The sequence below is a fragment of the Bombina bombina genome, chromosome 2 (genome assembly GCF_027579735.1).
Source record: "Bombina bombina isolate aBomBom1 chromosome 2, aBomBom1.pri, whole genome shotgun sequence".
Taxonomy (NCBI): Eukaryota; Metazoa; Chordata; class Amphibia; order Anura; family Bombinatoridae; genus Bombina; species Bombina bombina.
This window is the reverse complement of record NC_069500.1, coordinates 1,090,974,146-1,090,987,603: the sequence shown is the minus strand read 5'-3', so window position 1 is coordinate 1,090,987,603 and position 13,458 is coordinate 1,090,974,146.

The window sequence follows — 13,458 nt, the reverse complement described above, 5'->3', positions numbered from 1 at the left end:
ATCTAAACTAAAATACAATTAAATAAACTAAACTATATTACAAAAAACCCCACTAAATTACAAAAAATAAAAAAATATTATAAGAATTTTAATCTAATTACACCTAATCTAAGCCCCCTAATAAAATAAAAAAGCCCCCCAAAATAATAAAATGCCCTACCCTATACTAAATTACAAAAGTAATCAGTTCTTTTACCAGCCCTTAAAGTAATCAGCTCTTACATTGCCCCAAAGTAATCAGCTCTTTTACCTGTAAAAGAAAATACAAGACCCCTCCAACATTACAACCCACCACCCACACACCCCTACTCTAAAACCCTCTGATCCCCCGTTAAAAAAACCTAACACTACCCCATTGAAGATCAGACTACCTTGAGCCGTGTTCACCCAGCCGGGCACCGATGGGCCAGAAGAGGACATCAGGACCAGCAGAAGTCTTCATCCGTTCGGGGCAGAAGAGGTCCTCCATCCAGCAGAAGTCTTCATCCAAGCGGCATCTTCTATCTTCTTACATCCGACGCGGAGCATCCTCTTCTATCAGCCAATCGGAATTTGAGAGACGCCATTTTGGATGACGTCATTTAAAGGAACCTTCATTCGTTGTTAGTCGTTGGGAAGAAGAGGATGCTCCGCGTCGGATGTCTTGAAGATGGAGCCGCTCCGCGCCGGATGGATGAAGATAGAAGATGCCGCTTGGATGGAGGACCTCTTCTGCCCCGATTGGATGAAGACTTCTGCCGGTCTGGATATCCTCTTCTGGCCCATCGGTGCCCGGCTGGGTGAACACGGCTCTTGGTAGGCTGATCTTCAATGGGGTAGTGTTCGTTTTTTTAAGGGGGGATCGGGTGGGTTTTAGAGTAGGGGTGTGTGGGTGGTGGGTTGTAATGTTGGGGGGGTCTTGTATTTTCTTTTATAGATAAAAAAGCTGATTACTTTGGGGCAATGCCCCACAAAAAGCCCTTTTAAGGGCTGGTAAAAGAGCTGATTACTTTTGTAATTTTGTATAGGGTAGGGAATTTTATTATTTTGGGGGCTTTTTTCTTTTATTAGGGGGCTTAGATTAGGTGTAATTAGATTAAAATTCTTGTAATATATTTTTTATTTTTTGTAATGTAGTGTTTCTTTTTTTTGTAATATAGTTTAGTTTCTTTAATTGTATTTTAGTTTAGATCATTGTAGGTCATTTATTTAATTAATTTATTGATAGTGTAGTGTATTTGTAACTTAGGTTAGGATTTATTTTACAGGTAATTTTGTAATTATTTTAACTAGGTAGCTATTAAATAGTTATTAACTATTTAATTGCTATTGTACCTAGTTAAAATAGCTATTAAATAGTTATTAACTATTTAATAGCTATTGTACCTAGTTAAAATAAATACAAAGTTGCCTGTAAAATAAATATAAATCCTAAAATAGCTACAATGTAATTATTAATTATATTGTAGCTATTTTAGGGTTTATTTTATAGGTAAGTATTTAGTTTTAAATAGGATTAATTTATTTAATTATAGTAATTTTATTTAGATTTCTTTAAATTATATTTAAGTTAGGGGGGTGTTAGGGTTAGAGTTAGACTTAGGTTTAGGGGTTAATAACTTTATTATAGTAGCAGCGACGTTGGGGGCGGCAGATTAGGGGTTAATAATTGTAGGTAGGTGGCGGCGATGTTGGGGGGGCAGATTAGGGGTTAATAAATATAATGTAGGTGTCGGCGATGTTAGGGGAAGCAGATTAGGGGTTCATAGCTATAATGTAGGTGGCAGCGGTGTCCGGTCGGCAGATTAGGGGTTAAATAATTTTATTATAGGGTTTGCGACGTGGGGGGGCCTCGGTTTAGGGGTTCATAGGTAGTTTATGGGTGTTAGTGTACTTTGTAGCACTGTAGTTAAGAGCTTTATGTTCCGGCGTTAGCCCATAAAACTCTTAACTACTGACTTTTTTCTGCGGTAGGAGTCTTGGAGGTAGAGGCTGTACCGCTCACTTCTTCCAAGACTCGTAATACCGGCATTAGGCAAATCCCATTAAAAAGATAGGATATGCAATTGACGTAAGGGGATTTGCGGTATGGAAAAGTTGCGGAAAAAAAGTGAGCGGTACACCTGTACCTGCCATACTCGTAATACCAGCGGGCATTAAAAAGCAGCGTTAGGACCCCATAACGCTGCTTTTTAAGGCTAACGCAGAACTCATAATCTAGGCGAATGTGATGTAATGTGGGCGGTACGACATATCTATTACGCCTGCGCAAAATGGGGGCACGCTTAGAGCTCAAGATAGTGTATTACACAGTAGCGCATGCGCAGTCTAAATAGGAGGCGGGTGACGTAGGCAGATGGCCGCCTAACAGCCAGAATTTCAATAGGTTGTTGGGAGAACGTGATCATAAGATTAAAAGAAAAAACGGGATGATTTTGAAAAGCAGAAAATATATATTTCAGACGGAGATAACTTTATTTCAAGCTGCATTCAGAGAAGATGATAATTGAAACTTATGTTATTTTGAGAGAGAGAATTGATTAAAAGTTAGACATACAGGTAACTTAACCTTCGCTTTAAGATGGGGTGACCTTTGGGGGGTTTGGGGAGGGAAGAGAGCTGTTTGAGAGGGGTCAGGGAAGGATCAGGGGGTGGGATGTGTCAGGTGGGAGGCTGATCTCTACACTAAAGCTAACATTAACCCTGCAAGCTACCTAATTAATCCCTTCACTGCTGGACATAAAACAAGTGTGGCGAGCAGCGGTATTTAGCAGCTAACTAATTAACAAAAAGCAATGCCAAAGCCTTATATTTCTGCTATTTCTGAGCAAAGGGGGCCCCAGAGAAGCATTTACAACCATTTGTGCCATCATTGCACAAGCTGTTTGTAAATCATTTCAGTGAGAACCCTAAAGTTAGTGAAAGAGTTAACTATTTTTTTTATTTCATTGCATTTGGCGGTGAAATGGTGGCATGAAATATACTAAAATGGGCCTAGATCAATACTTTGGGTTGTCTACTAAAAATATATATATATATATATATATATATATATATATACATGTGATGGGTTATACAGTTATTCCTGACAGATATCAGTGTTACAATGTAACTATTGCTAATTTTGAAGAAAAAAAAATGGTTTGGAAATGGCAAAGTGTTACTTGTACTTATTGCACTATATAACTTGCAAAAAAAAAGCAAAGAACATGTAAACATTGGGTATTTCTAAACTCAGAACAAAATTTAGAAACTATTTAGCATGGGTGTTTTTTGGTGGTTGTAGATGTGTAATAGATTTTGGGGATGTGTGGGTACAGTAAATGAGTAAGAGGAAAATTATAGCTAAACACAAACACTGCAAAAACAGCCCTAGTACTTAACGGTAAAAAAATTGAAAAATGGTCTGGTCAATAAGTTAAAATAAAAAACCTAACATTACAGTAAAAAAAAAACTAAGAATGCATGAAAATAAAAAAATCTAAGATTACAAAAAAAATAAACGAAATCATCCAAAATAAAAAAATTAAACCTAATCTAATACAACTATTAAAACAAAAAGGCCACCCCAAAATAAAAACACCCTCTAATCTAACACTAAACTACCAATAGCCCTTAAAAGGGTTATTGCCAAATATAAAACGGGTACCTTGCATTCAATCTTCAGTGTGCGGCGGAGAATCGCATGAAGAGGAGCCTCCATGTCAGATGACTGCGCCGCCGCCGATACGTCTACGCTTGGATGAAGATTGAAGATGGTGCCGCCTACTCTCCATGAATTTTTTAGGGTGTTTTTTTTTGTTAGATTAGGGCTTTTTAATTTTTTTAATGGGCAGTAAAAGAGCTGATTGCCCTTTTAAGAAAAAAATAATGCCCATACAAATGCCCCTTTAGTGGAAATGGGCAATTTTTTAAAGGACCAGTCAACACTGTAGATTTGAATAATCAACACATGCATGATAAGAAGACAATGCAATAGCACTTAGTCTGAACTTCAAATGAGTAGTAGATTTTTGTTAAATAAATTGCAAAGTTATGTCTATTTCCACTCCCCCTGTATCATGTGACAGCCATCAGCCAATCACAAATGCATATACGTATATGCTGTGAATTTTTGCACATGCTCAGTAGGAGTTGGTGACTCAAAAAGTGTAAATATAAAAAGACTGTGCACATTTTGTTAATGGAAGTAAATTGGAAAGTTGTTTAAAATTGCATGCTGTATCTGAATCATGAAGTTTAATTTTGACTTGAGTGTCCCTTTAAGTAAAAGAGCTGTTAAATTTTAGTGTTAGATGGGGGGGTATTTTGGGGTGGATTTTTTGTTTTTAAAGGGGTATGTTAGTTATTTTATAATATTATCTCAGCGGTGTACTCCAGTTATGTTTTACATATATATATATATCCTAGGTTACACTATTATTTATTATATTTCAGCAGTAACCTCCAAAAGATGTGGGTATATTTATCTTAGCAGTTGCCACCAATGTGTTATATACTTACACAACATTAATTATAACTAAAATTTTACATTTAATACTTAGTTCTGATCAGTTAGCTTTATAGACACATTGAATATATTTAGGTAAAAACTAGATTATGAATCAATTATACACATTTATGCTGTTACAATTTTCTATACAAAGCAGACCATAAAATATATATCTCTAAAAATTAACCATTAAAATATCAAAGATGAGTATACCAGAACAATCTATAAATAGCCAGCAACTCTAATTTACTGTGACTATAGGGATCACTAAGATACAATGCTTAATTAATAACAACCAGAGAAATTGTATATTATTAACACAACAGCCAATTTATATGCAATTTCTAACGGCTAGATTTAGAGTTTTGTCGGTAACGACCTGCGTATCTAACACTGGCTTTTTTTCCCCCCGCACCTTTTAAATACCGCTGGTATTTAGAGTTCACAGAAGGGCTGCGTTAGGCTCCAAAAAGGGAGCATATAGCATATTTACCGCCACTGCAACTCTCAATACCAGCGGTTCTTACGGACGCGGCCAGCTTCAAAAACGTGTTCGTGCACGATTCCCCCATAGAAAACAATGGGGCATTTTGAGCTGAAAAAAAACCTAACACCTGCTAAAAAGCAGCATTCAGCTCCTAACGCAGCCCCATTGTTTTCTATGCGTAAACACTTCCTAAGTCTGCACCTAACACCCTAATATGAACCCCGAGTCTAAACACCCCTAACCTTACACTTATTAACCCCTAATCTGCCGCCCCCGCTATCGCTGACCCCTGCATATTTTTTTAACCCCTAATCTGCCACTCCGTACACCGCCACAACCTACGTTATCCCTATGAACCCCTAATCTGCTGCCCCTAACACCGCCGACCCCTATATTATATTTATTAACCCCTAATCTGCTGCCCCCAACGTCGCCTCCACCTACCTACACTTATTAACCCCTAATCTGCCGACCGGACCTCACCGCTACTATAATAAAGTTATTAACCCCTAATCCACCTCAATAACCCTATAATAAATAGTATTAACCCCTACTCTGCCCTCCCTAACATCACCGACACCTAACTTCAATAATTAACCCCTAATCTGCTGACCGGACCTCACCGCTACTCTAATAAATTTATTAACCCCTAAAGCTAAGTCTAACCTTAACACTAACACCCCCCTAAGTTAAATATAATTTTATTCTAACGAAATAAATTAAATCTTATTAAATAAATTATTCCTATTTGAAGCTAAATACTTACCTGTAAAATAAACCCTAATATAGCTACAATATAAATTATAATTATATTGTAGCTATTTTAGGATTTATTTTTATTTTACAGGCAACTTTGTATTTATTTTAACCAGGTACAATAGTTATTAAATAGTTCATAACTATTTAATAGTTACCTAGTTAAAATAATTACAAAATGACCTGTAAAATAAATCCTAACCTAAGTTACAATTAAACCTAACACTACACTATCATTAAATTAATTAAATAAACTATCTATAATTATCTACAATTTAACCTAACACTACACTATCAATAAATTAATTAAATACAATACCTACAAATAAATACAATTAAATAAACTAACTAAAGTACAAAAAATAAAAAAGAACTAAGTTACAAAAAATAAAAAAATATTTACAAACATTAGAAAAATATTACAATTTTAAACTAATTACACATACTCTAATAAAATAACAAAGCCCCCCAAAATAAAATAATGCCCTACCCTATTCTAAAATTAAATGCTGGTTTTAATGGCTAACGCCAAACTCTAAATCTAGCCGTAAGCGATTTCACACTAAATAAGACTGACATAAATATAGTGTACAAAGTATTTTCCAGCGATACAATTATTTAGCACTAATATAATTATTTCTAAACTACACAGGACTATGGAACCCCTACCTTTACTTATAATTTACTCTTACAAATTACAGCTACAATTTAGTTATAGAATACCTTTGTTAAAATCTATTAAAATGTAAAATAACCATATACATCACCAGCAAACCAGTATCAGAATTCAATATCCTGTGGCTTCTTGTTGGTCATACGTGAAGGGATGTTCCACTATTTGCGAGGGTACAGGCCTCAAAGTTATCTTTCTTATCCTAAGAAGGGTCCCAACAAAATGGAGTCAGAGGACCTAGTGCAACGTGTGTATCTCTGTTTTAGCCCAGTTAGTGTGTGCCAGCCAAGTGAGTCTGCAGACAAAAAGTCTTCAAGAGGTTTTTTCTCTATGAATATGTCTAAATCTGTATCAGTCTTTTCTCACAGCTAGTGTAGCAGCTTTTTATCAGTGATAAGCCACTTCTTCACTTCTAATCATTCCAACATAAATTGGTTATGCCCTTAATCGGAGCTTGTCTTCTCATTGGCCCTTCGTAGCTTGTCTTCTCATTGGCCCTTCAGAGCTTGTCTTCTCATTGGCCCTTTGGGAATGCATATGGCTATTTTAAATTCTTTGATAATCTAAAATACCTTTAGGTTGCAATTCTTGCACAAAACACTGGGGGAACTCCAGACAAACTGGAACGTATTTTCATTCCATATATAAAACATTCTGTTTCTGAGTCTATATATATTTTGATCAAATGTCTTTATTTAATATACCTATATTTTCTAGTTTGATAAACTTATGTGGTCAGCCTATATGGGACTGTTTAATACTATTGAATATGCATCATTCAAGACCGAACATGGCATCTTTATCAATTCTATAGTAAAACATGCTCATTGGAGTTTCATTCCATTTCAATATAAATATAACCCATATTGGAATGCATTTTAAATTTACCAATGCAGCTAATTATTCAATACAGCAGACATGTATTCAATAAATTTCAGATCAATACATATATATAGATGTTTTCAATATGATCTGAGTGTTTTAAATTATTATGAAGATTAGGCACAATTCATTAATTTGAGATTTAGCTTTCCATGTCATACAGAGATTTAAACTGTCAACCTGTCTGGAATTTGTGGATTGTGACCCAGCATGGGATAATTAACTCTTGTATGCAACAATGTTATCTTTCCTGTAAACCTGCATTTCTGGACCAGACTTTTGGGCTCCTTTCCCCCAGGGGTCCTAGGATGAGTTACTCTTCAGGCATGAAAGTCTTTATATGGGATCCATTTGAAGAGACCTGCCTTCACTAATTGAACAAATGTTTCCCTTTTGTCCTTATTGATGTATTAAACAGTGAGGGGTGGTCTGTTGTGGCAATAGCCCACTCAACTTATGTCAAGGGAGATATTAGCTGACATGAAATATTACATTGCACGATACATATGTAGTTTATTTAATGCTACTCACAGGTACCCTGACATAATTCCCCCTTTCAATTTTAATATATTGTAGGACACATTTATTGGAAATTACTTTAAGTCCAGTGGTACTTGGTGAGTGTATTTACAGTACACATCATAGACAGTCTTACTATGAAGAGAGTCCGTTATTTTCCATCCTCATATTCATGCTCATTAGTTATGTCTTTTTAAACTACAACACTTCATTAGTACATTTGGGGATATGACACTTCATTCTCCCTCTATGACTTGTTTCCCTTCTGTCATTGATGTCTTAAACAGTGAGGGGTGGTCTGTTGTGGCTATAGCCCATTCAACTCATGTCAAGGGAGATATTAGCTAACTAATGTTTAGTAATGTTAGTATTTTTTATTTTAATATGAAGTTAGTATATTTTATTTTAGTAATTTTTCATTCATTTTTTAGGGAGATAGTCTTTTTTATTTTTTGTAATGATAGTTTAATTGGGGTTAACTTATAGGGTGTTAGGTTAGGGGCTTAGTTATTAGATTGATTCTTTGCATTGTGGGGGTTGGTGGTTTAGGGGTTTAATAATGTAATTAGGTATTTTGCAATGTGGGGGTTGGCGGTATAGGGATATTCAGCTCTTTTTCACTGCCCTTTTAAAGGGCATTCAGCTCTTTTACAAGTGCCCATTCCAAATCTAAAAAAAACCCACCAGTTTTTTAAAAAAAACTAACACTAACCCCAGAATAGCTACTCACGGTTCCTGAAGTCCGGACATCCATCTCCATCCAGGCGGCAAGAAGTCTTCATCCAGGTGGTGAGAAGTCTCCATCCAGGCAGCGACACCTTCATCCATCATGGGGGCGTCTTCTATCTTCATCCTGGTGGCGCGGAGCAGAGCTATCCTGGAAGCTGATTCCATCCTGCGTGGAGCGTCCTCTTCATAAGGTCACCACCTACACTGAAGTTGAATGCAAGGTAGCCGTTTCAAAATGGCGTACCTTGCATTCCTATTGGCTGATTTGAATCTTCAAATTCAAATCAGCCAATAGGATGAAAGCTTCGGAAATCCTTTTGGCTGTTCAAAACAGCCAATAAGATGAGAGCTACTGAAATCCTATTGGCTGTTTTTTATATTAAGGATGGGCACTTGTAAAAGAGCTGAATGCCCATTTAAGGGCAGTGAAAAAGAGCTGAAGGCCCTTTTAAGGGCAATGCCCATACAAATGCCCCTTTAGGGGCTATGGTAGTTTAGGAAATAAAATTTTGGGGGGGTTGGTTGGGTTCCACCGCTTTAATGTTGGGGGGACTTTGTATTTTTTTACAGGTAAAAGAGCTGTTTAACTTAGGGCAAAGGCCCTTTTAAGGGCTATTGGTTGTTTATTGCAGGTTAGGGGGTGTTTTTATTTGGGGGGGCTTTTATTTTTATAGGGCTATTAGATTAGGTGTAATTGTTTTTATTTTTAATAATTTCATTTATTATTTTTTGTAAGCTTAGTGTTTTTATTTTTTGTAATTTAGTGTTTATTATTTTTTGTAATTTTAGATTTTTTAATTTTTTTTCGTAGTGTTAGGTTTTTTTAAATTTGTAATTTAGGTTTTTAATTGGTATAATAATTGTATTTTATTAGAATAGTTATATTAGGTTAATTTATAGTTTAATGTTAGGTTTATTTTTATTTTACAGGTAACTTTTATTTTACAGGTAACTTTTTATTTAAATATATTATATATATTTATTTAAATATAGTTATATTGTAATTTTAAAGTTAGGGGGTTTTAGGTTTAGGGGTTAATAGTTTAATTTAGTGTTTTGTAATGTGGGGGGTGGTCTAGGGATTAATAAGTTTAGTTTAGTAGTTACGATGTGAGAGGCTGGAGGTTTAGGGGTTAATACTTTATTATAGTGTTGGCTATGTGGGGGCCAGAGGTTTAGGGGTTAATAGGTTTATTTAGCTGTCGGCAATGTTGGAGAGCGGCGGATTAGGGGTTAATAACTTTTATTAGTGTAGGCGATGTCAGGGAGTGGCGGTTTAGGTGTTAATATATTTAAATAGTGCTGGCGATGTGGGTGGGCGGCAGATTAGGGGTTAATAACTTTATTTAATAGTCGCAATGTGGGTGGCAGATTAGGGATTAATAGGTTTAATATAGTGTTTGTGATGCGGGATGGTGGTGGTTTAGGGGTTAATAGGTACTTTATGGGTGTTAGTGTACTTTGTAACACTTTAATTATGAGTTTTCTGAAACATTTCTGTTTCCCAAAATCCATAACTACTGCTCTCAGATGGAGGTATGAATTGTGTTGGTATAGGCTGTAATGCAAGCATTTAGCCTGAACGCACAACCTGTAATACCGGCGCTATGAAAATCCCACACAAAAACGTAATTTTTTGAGTGCTGAATGGACATTGCGTTACAGGCTAAATGCTTGCATTACAGCTATACCGACACAACTCGCAATATGCGTTCCTGGCCATTCCAGCTTAATGGCCAATTTTTCAGAGTTAAAAGCCATACCATACCGTAAAGCAAAACTAATCTAGGTGATAATTAGGTAGATTGCAATGTGGGGTTGGCGGATTAGGGGTTAATATATTTTATTAGTTATTGTGGGTGGGATGACGGTTGAGAAGAACATATTTCACATGCATTAGGTGTTTCATAAGGCTTCTAGGCAGTTACAGTACTTATATATTCAGGGCAAGGCTTGCTGTGCCTACCTATGTGTGGCGAGGTGAAAATGGAGTAACATTTCTCCATTCTCGCCACGTAAGTTCTTGCGCTGAATATATGATACCGACTTGAGACGCTGGTTCTATGTTAGTTTATGGGAGTATAAACAGTGGACGAAGGTTAAAATATATGCGCCGCTCTTGTAGGTGATGCCGTATATGTGATTGCTAGATTCGCAAAAAAATTGGCGACACCAGCTTTTGCACCTGACGCTGCCTATGTGATCGGGCCCCATAATGTTTAAATATTCTTAAAATGACACTATCGGCTAGATTTAGAGTTTGGCGGCCAAAGGGGTGCATTAGCTACGCAAGCTTTTTTTCCCCCGCACCTTTTAAATACCGCTGGTATTTAGAGTTCACAGAATGGCTGGGTTTTCAGTGCGTTAGGCTCCAAAAAGGGAGCGTAGAGCATAATTTAACGCCACTGCAACTCTAAATTCCAGGGGTGCTTACGGACGCTGCCAGCTTCAAAAACGTGCTCGTGCACGATTCCCCCATAGAAAACAATGGGGCCATTTGAGCTGAAAAAAAACACCTGCAAAAAAGCAGCGTTCAGCTCCTAACGCAGCCCCATTGTTTTCTATGGGGAAACACTTCCTACGTCTGCACCTAACACTCTAACATGTACCCCGAGTCTAAACACCCCTAACCTTACACTTATTAACCCCTATTCTGCCGCCCCCGCTATCGCTGACAACTGCATATTTTTTTTAACCCCTAATCTGCCGCTCCGTAAACTGCCGCTACCTACATTATCCCTATGTACCCCTAATCTGCTGCCCCTAACAGCGCCAACCCCTATATTATATTTATTAACCCCTAATCTGCCCCCCACAACGTCGCCTCCACCTGCCTATACTTATTAACCCCTAATCTGCCGAGTGGACCGCACCACTACTATAATAAAGTTATTAACCCCTAATCCGCCTCACTCCCGCCTCAATAACCCTATAATAAATAGTATTAACCCCTAATCTGCCCTCCCTAACATCGCCGACACCTAACTTCAATTATTAACCCCTAATCTGCCGACCGAATCTCGCCGCTACTGTAATAAATGGATTAACCCCTAAAGCTAAGTCTAACCCTAACACTAACACCCCCCTAAGTTAAATATAATTTTTTATCTAACGAAATAAATTAACTCTTATTAAATAAATGATTCCTATTTAAAGCTAAATACTTACCTGTAAAATAAACCCTAATATAGCTACAATATAAAGAATAATAATATTGTAGCTATTTTAGGATTAATATTTATTTTACAGGCAACTTTGTATTTATTTTAACCAGGTACAATAGCTATTAAATAGTTAATAACTATTTAATAGCTAAAATAGTTAAAATAATTACAAAATTACCTGTAACATAAATCCTAACCTAAGTTACAATTAAACCTAACACTACACTATCAATAAATAAATTAAATAAACTACCTACAATTACCTACAATTAAACCTAACACTACACTATCAATAAATTAATTAAATACAATATCTACAAATAAATACAATTAAATAAACTAACTAAAGTACAAAAAATAAAAAAGAACTAAGTTACAAAAAATAAAAAAATATTTACAAACATTAGAAAAATATTACAACAATTTTAAACTAATTACACCTACTCTAAGCCCCCTAATAAAATAACAAAGCCCCCCAAAATAAAAAAATGCCCTACCCTATTCTAAATTAATAAAGTTCAAAGCTCTTTTACCTTACCAGCCCTGAAAAGGGCCCTTTGTGGGGCATGCCCCAAAGAATTCAGCTCTTTTGCCTGTAAAAAAACCACATACAATACCCCCCCCCCAACATTACAACCCACCACCCACATACCCCTAATCTAACCCAAACCCCCCTTAAATAAACTTAACACTAAGCCCCTGAAGATCTCCCTACCTTGTCTTCACCACACCGGGTCCCGATCTGTCCAGAAGAGGGTCCGAAGTCTTGATCCAAGCCGAAGCGGGGGGCTGAAGACTGACGTCCATCCTCAGGCTGAAGTCTGGATCCAAGCAGCGGCTGAAGAAATCCATCATCGGGCTGAAGTCGGAAGTCCATCATTGGGATTAAGTCTTCTATCAAGCCGCATCTTCAATCTTCTTTCTTCCGGAGCGGAGCGGAACCATCTTCTTCCCAGCCGACGCGGAACATCCTCTTCAACCGATGCCTACTCGCCGAATGACGGTTCCTTTAAATGACGTCATCCAAGATGGTGTCCCTCGATTTCCGATTGGCTGATAGGATTCTATCAGCCAATCGGAATTAAGGTAGGAATATTCTGATTGGCTGATGGAATCAGCCAATCAGATTCAAGTTCAATCCGATTGGCTGATCCAATCAGCCAATCAGATTGAGCTCGCATTCTATTGGCTGTTCTGATCAGCCAATAGAATGCGAGCTCAATTGACGAAACAGGGTTGACGAAACAGGGTATACTGGAGGAGGATAAATTAATCCATGCCTGGTTACCTTATATTCCAGTGATAGATCGGGAGATGTTAATCAATAGCCTGGCAACGGTGGCTAGATACCCGATACCCGATAGCAGTAAACTGGAAAGAATCTCACTTAAAACTTTTAAATAACTATTATTATTCCCCAGCGAAATTAGCTAAGTTTTTTCCGGGTAAATCCTTTAAGTGTGAACATTGTTCATGTGCTCAGGCGGACATTTGCCATATGTTATGGACCTGCCCTAAAATTTCGCAATTGTGGCAAAAGATTCAATACTGGTACAATAGAGTTTTTAAAACTACAATCTCCCTTTCTCTGAAAGACATAGGCCTAGATTTGGAGTTCGGCGGTAGCCGTCAAAACCAGCGTTAGAGGCTCCTAACGCTGGTTTTGGCCGCCTGCTGGTATTTGGAGTCAGTGATTAAAGGGTCTAACGCTCACTTTTCAGCCGCGACTTTTCCATACCGCAGATCCCCCTACGCCATTTGCGTAGCCTATCTTTTC